The following is a 6,000-nucleotide window of genomic DNA, read 5'->3' as shown; positions in this document are numbered from 1 at the left end:
TTTTTACACTCAAAAAAATTGAGTAAATTTTAAAGCTGTGAAATCAATGAAATATACTGTATGAATTGAGTAAATGCAAGTAAAAAAATTAAGTAAATCTGAGTAACTGCATCTGTACATTAACAAATAAAATTGAGTAGAAATAATTGAACATTTAAACATTTAAAAACAATATTTATGAGTAATATTAACTGTTTTTATTAATGAGTAATATTAACTTTTTATTTTCTCTAAACCTTTGTAAAATAGTACTCCACACAACCACCAGTATACATGACATTGGCCTTTATTGTCAATGAGTACAGCAATACAGCACATTTTACACTGTATACAATATTGCCTATATTTAAACTCATTTAACAAACATTTTATTAGTAAAAATTAAATATAAAAAAATTCAGGTAGCCTAATTCAAGTGTAATCAAAACAACCCAATATCCACCGGATCAGCGCTGGTCCTCGTGCCGGAGACGGACTCGCCTCTGCGGGTGAACTTTGAACTTCATACCGCCATCCTGCGTTTCACTCACAGCCGATAGATACTGCGAGTGACTGACATAACCTGCCAATAAACAAACAGTGACAGTTCTGAGGACATTTTATCATCCAAATGATAATAATTATATTTATTATCATTAGGAATGAAGTCATGTGTTTATGCAAAGCGTTTCAATCATGCAAAAAGACAGGCGCGACTCTCGTTTAGGTGTCGAATTACGCCTCTGTATGTTGTTTTGCATTAAATATGATTTAAAGCACAGTAAAGATTTTATAGATAAAATAAAACATACACAAACCTGAATTTCACAGAGGAAATTCACCAAATCTGCGACGCTGAGAAGAGAGCTGTTGTCTGGAGACTGGAGAGTTCAAACTGCCCGCGCTCACTGACTCAACCAACCGTCGAGTTGTCGTCACGTCAGAGAGTGGGGGAGGGGTGCATTGTTTTAATTGAGTAAACTTACTCAAATTTTAAGAGTGTGTTAAATATATTAATAATATTGATTTGAATTAAGTAATATTTTTGTTTCTTGAAACAGATCAGTTTACTTCAACATTCTCAAATATTTTGATAGAAATTTCACAAATATATTAAGTATATTATAAAGAAATAATTGGTTAGTCAAATACTAAATAATTTTATTGAAAACAACTTAAATATATCTGTAAATTTTAGATAAAATGAACTGTTGGATTTTTACTCAATTATTTTGGTATGTTTAACTCAAACAATCAAGTACACGATATTCAGAGATTTTATTAAGTTAATAAAGTTAAAAATTTCTGTAATATTTACTAAGCCACAGAATAATTTTTTACAGTGTAGGCTACTGTGAACAAATATTGTGATTCTCTTTTATTTATCTTTTCATTGTCTATATTCTCCGTTGAATATAAGTGTGGTAGAAGTTGTGTTCAGCGGGTTTTAGTAAAACCGTTTAGCAAAAGCCTGTTTAGCAGGAGTGTCTGTAAACTTTTTTAAACAAGTGTTTGGTGTTTTATGAACAACTGTCTTGATGATTGCAGTATGACTGTGTATGAAGTATTGTGTCTAAACAACACAGAACTACTGCAGCAAAGTGACAAAGAGAACTTCACAAAGCCAAAATTCATGAAAGAGCTGTAATTGATAAAAAAAATGTTGTCATAGACACCAATGCCAAATTCCGAAAAAGTTGGTGTCATAATCATAATTCCTGGACAGATGGTGCACCAAGATGAACCATCATCTGCCCTGGCCAGACAAATCAACTGATTTGAATATTATTAAACCATTAGATGGATAGTTTAGGATAGAAGAGTGAGAAGCTGATTCAGCATCTCTAAAGCTACTGGCAGATTATCTGAATCGGTATATGAATATATGAATTTGATATTTAAAAACTTGAGTTGTCCATCTGGTTGTGAATCTTTTAGTTCTCAATTCATAAAATTAATTAACGCATGAAGAGGTAAAAACAGTTGCTCAAAGTAAATTCTGTTTGTTACTGTAAGCGATGTGGTGGTTTTCACGTCTCTGTTCTCTCAGGTCTTTATGTCTCATTTTACTCTTCATTTCCTTTCAGTGGCGACACAGAGACGTTGCAAGCAGTTTCATCAGTTGAACATAAACTGTGTTCAGGGTTACAGCGTGACTATTTCTTGCCTGACCACAAGCCATCCGCTGGAGTCTCTAACAGTCAAACTACACAAGAAAACCCAAGATAAAGACATCCTGATATATCCAGACTTCTCTCCAGCATCAGAGCGCCAGAGATGGTCTGTGAGGAAAGATGCTGGAAATGTTACACTTGATCTGAAAGACATCAGATTATCTGATGATGGCTTTTATGACTGTCAGGTCTACAAGGATCAGGACTGCCTTCAAGCCACTCGATTTAACCTGAGGGTCAAAGGTAAGAATGCAATTTTTTTTAAACAAGCAAATAATCCCAGGTAACCCATTGTAATGTAGTATGTTTCTTTGATTTCAGAGTGTAAAACTTTGGACTCTGTCCATCCAAGACCAGGCTCATCAGTGTTGTTGCCATGCTCTGAACATTCTTTACAAAACAGAAAAGAACGAGTCACTTGGAAAGTCATTATCGGTCATCAATTAACAGATATATCTCAGTATCGGCCACCAAACAAGCCCTCAAGCAGCACAGAGAAACCCTCAAAGCCTCTGTATGAGAGAGCGAAACAACAAGTGAATGGATCCCTGCTTATAAGAGAAGCAGTCCACACTGATGAATTGTGGTATCAGTGCAGAGTGAATGAAAAAACCTGCTATGAAGTGAAGCTGCTTCTGAAAGGTGTGTTGGAATGCACTATTTCTAACCCTAAAGTCTCAACACAGATTCTCTGACAGAGATTGTTTAGACTGAAAGGTTAAGTTAAACTATGCTTTTAAAATGTGAGTTGAGGTGATGGGTTAGTCAAAGTATTTTTTAAATATTATGTTAATAAATATAGTCATGTGTGAGTAAAACATGTTTAGGTAAGTATTAGAATAAAACTATGTTGTGGTGGCTGTAGCTTGTGGTTAAATTGTCTTTCTGGTCATATAGTAGATGTGAATGTGTGACTGAAACTTTGTGTGATTTAAAAAAAAAAAAAAAAAAAACTAACCATTCTGACTAATGTTTATATAAGTTTATCTTTTCACTTGTGATCACAGATGTTCCAGCCCCAGCTGACATTACGGTTGGCCACACGGACCAGAGTGAAACAGGTTAGTAAAAGTATTTTATAGATTTTCAAGGTAATAAACATGATAAAATATGTAAAATATGTTTAGGTAAGGATTACATTAAAATGATGAGGTGGTGATTATAGCATGTAGTTAAAGTGTCTGTTTGGTAATACAGTAGATGTGATGAATGTTTGAATATTTAACAAACTTGTAGAAGGTTAATGTTTTTATACCCGCTGGAAAATGTAGATTTAACATTTGCATTACTGTCTAAATATGTTTGAAATTATAAATATATTTTGTATTGTAAAAGCTGTTTGTATTATGATTAAATTAAGCAGTTTATCCAATGACACTGAAAACACTTTCCACAGCATCATTATCTGCAGGTAAGTATCTGAAGTTGTGTGTGTGTGATTAAAAGGACCTAACCAAACTTACTGATGTTTATATAAGTTTGTCTTTTCTCTAGCGATCACAGATTCTCCAACCCCAGCTGCTGACATTACGGGTGGCCAAACTCAAGGCAACAACAGTGACAAGAGTGAAACAATGACAGCTAATCTGAGAGTAGTATTGATGACAACAATAGTGTCTCTGTCTTCTGCCCTCATATCTCTGATCGTCTGTGGCATTCTGTATTTTTTAAGAAAACAAAGGCGTAAAATCAACAGCCAAAGTAAGTCCACAATTGTAGGCCTGAAAAGTTGAACACTATTGAAATGATCTTAAACAGCATATTTTAAATAATAGAAATGGTTTACTGAGGAAAAAGAGGAGCCAAACATACAAATTTGTATGTGTTTGTTGTTATTTTTCTACTGATCAGTTATGATGAAATCAGGATCTGCTACACTGATCTTACATTTGCTCATTTTCCAGTTGTTTTCTTTCAAATGAGTGAATTTAATTGATGTTCTTTGATGTTCTCTCCGTTCTGTTCTTTAGATGAACATAACACCAGCTGTTAGTTACTGCAACAGACTCATCCATTTCAGTCCTGAACTATCTACATATTTGTTAACAATGAAGCTGAGATTCAGGATCCTGGAAGTCACATCAAATTGGTTTAAGCCAATTTACATGATTCTTTCCAATAAGATATAATATAATATATCTTAAATTCATATACAGTTATATCAGTTAATAACATGGATACACATGTACTGTATATGCAGCACACATCTGCAACGATGATTCAAAAATATTTTTTTTTATCAAATACATTTTTTTTTTTACATTTTCACTTGAATGTGCTTTTTTGGTGGTGTTTTTTGGAAATAAGGTATCACTGATCCATCTCAATCTGGGAAAATTTGTTTAGTATCAGCTTTCACTCTGCTTCTGTCACATAGCTGAAACTATTTGAGTGACTTAATATTACTAAAGGGGAAAAAAGCTTTTAGTACATTTCACTTACAGACTTGCTGCATTTAGACACAATTTTAACAGAAATGTGAGTGATAAGCAGGCGTAAGTGACTTTTTCTTTTACTGATAACAGTAATGACATTTTAAAATCATCCACTAAAAAAGTGATAGAAGACTTTACCGTAGCTTGTCATTGAAAATCTCACTTGAAACTATGAATTATAGAATATCCTATAGTTCACTGCAGTTAAAAGACAAAAAATGATAACAAGGATGCATTTTTCTATAGTAAACACATTCATATGAGAGTCACAAATGGTAGATTTTTTGTCGAATTACTTGGATTTTCTTCTTTTTCTTTTGAACTTATTCTTTCATGTAATGTTTGTATTGCAATAAACAATTCTGAACAGACTTACACTTGTGTTCTGGTGTGTGACTTCATTATTAGTTATTCCCTCCATTATACTTTTTTTCTGTAACCTGGACTGACAGTCAGAAATTAAAATAATATATTAGCAAATACCATTTCAGCAGCGCTAGAGAATGAATAAACTCAAGCAAGTGTTTGACTGAGACAGGATACAATGATATATAACGTATACATGTTTTTTTTTATATATTTTTATTTTTAAATAGAGAGCAATTATGGCTGTTTTGATGTTCTTGGTGAGAGGTGTAAAATACTTGAGTAATTTTTCTTGATTAATTAAGTATTATTTTGGGGGGTTTGTACTTTATTCAAGTACAATTTAAACCAGTTACTTGTACTTTTACTTGATTACATTTCTGGAGAATAAAACAGTACTTTTTACTCCTTACAATTTTATTTCATCTTAAAAAGTACATAAAATGTTTATTTTAACTTATGCACAATAAATATGGTAAAAAGAAGTTCAAATGTGTGTTTGACGTGAGAAACAATGATAATTGTTTTTTTTAGGAATCATTTTTAGTCTGTATAATGCAAGGGGACAGGACCACTTCAGAAACCACACAAAGTGAACATGACGGTCAAGTTTAAAATATTGGTATTTGTATTTCTTGTATTTATCCTTTCACTCAAGAATACAATGATTCATTAACAGGTGTTGTATGAGTTACTGTCTGTCATATAAATTTTTGAACGTCACATTCACTTGCATTAAAGTACGATTTTTTTGTGTTTATCTGATAAATGAAAGTCATATATATATTGGATGGCATGAGGATGGAAAGGATAGAGTTTTCTTTTATTCCCTTTCCTTGTATTTGTGTGTGTGTCTGTGCTCCACTGTGCTGCATTTTAAATGTTGTTGTTGTTTGACCTGTGCATTTTGTTTAGTTTTCTCCTTTTAACAAAATTTCTGTGTATCTGTTAGAAAAAAAGTACTTTTACTTTTTTAACACTTTTATACAATTTAAAGATGTACTTTATTACTTTTACTCAAGTATGTTTTGGGCCAGATACTTTTA

The sequence above is a fragment of the Carassius carassius genome, chromosome 15 (assembly GCF_963082965.1).
Source record: "Carassius carassius chromosome 15, fCarCar2.1, whole genome shotgun sequence".
NCBI classification, from domain to species: domain Eukaryota; kingdom Metazoa; phylum Chordata; class Actinopteri; order Cypriniformes; family Cyprinidae; genus Carassius; species Carassius carassius.
The sequence above is the reverse complement of the archived record's forward strand: the minus strand, read 5'-3'. Positions refer to the sequence as shown.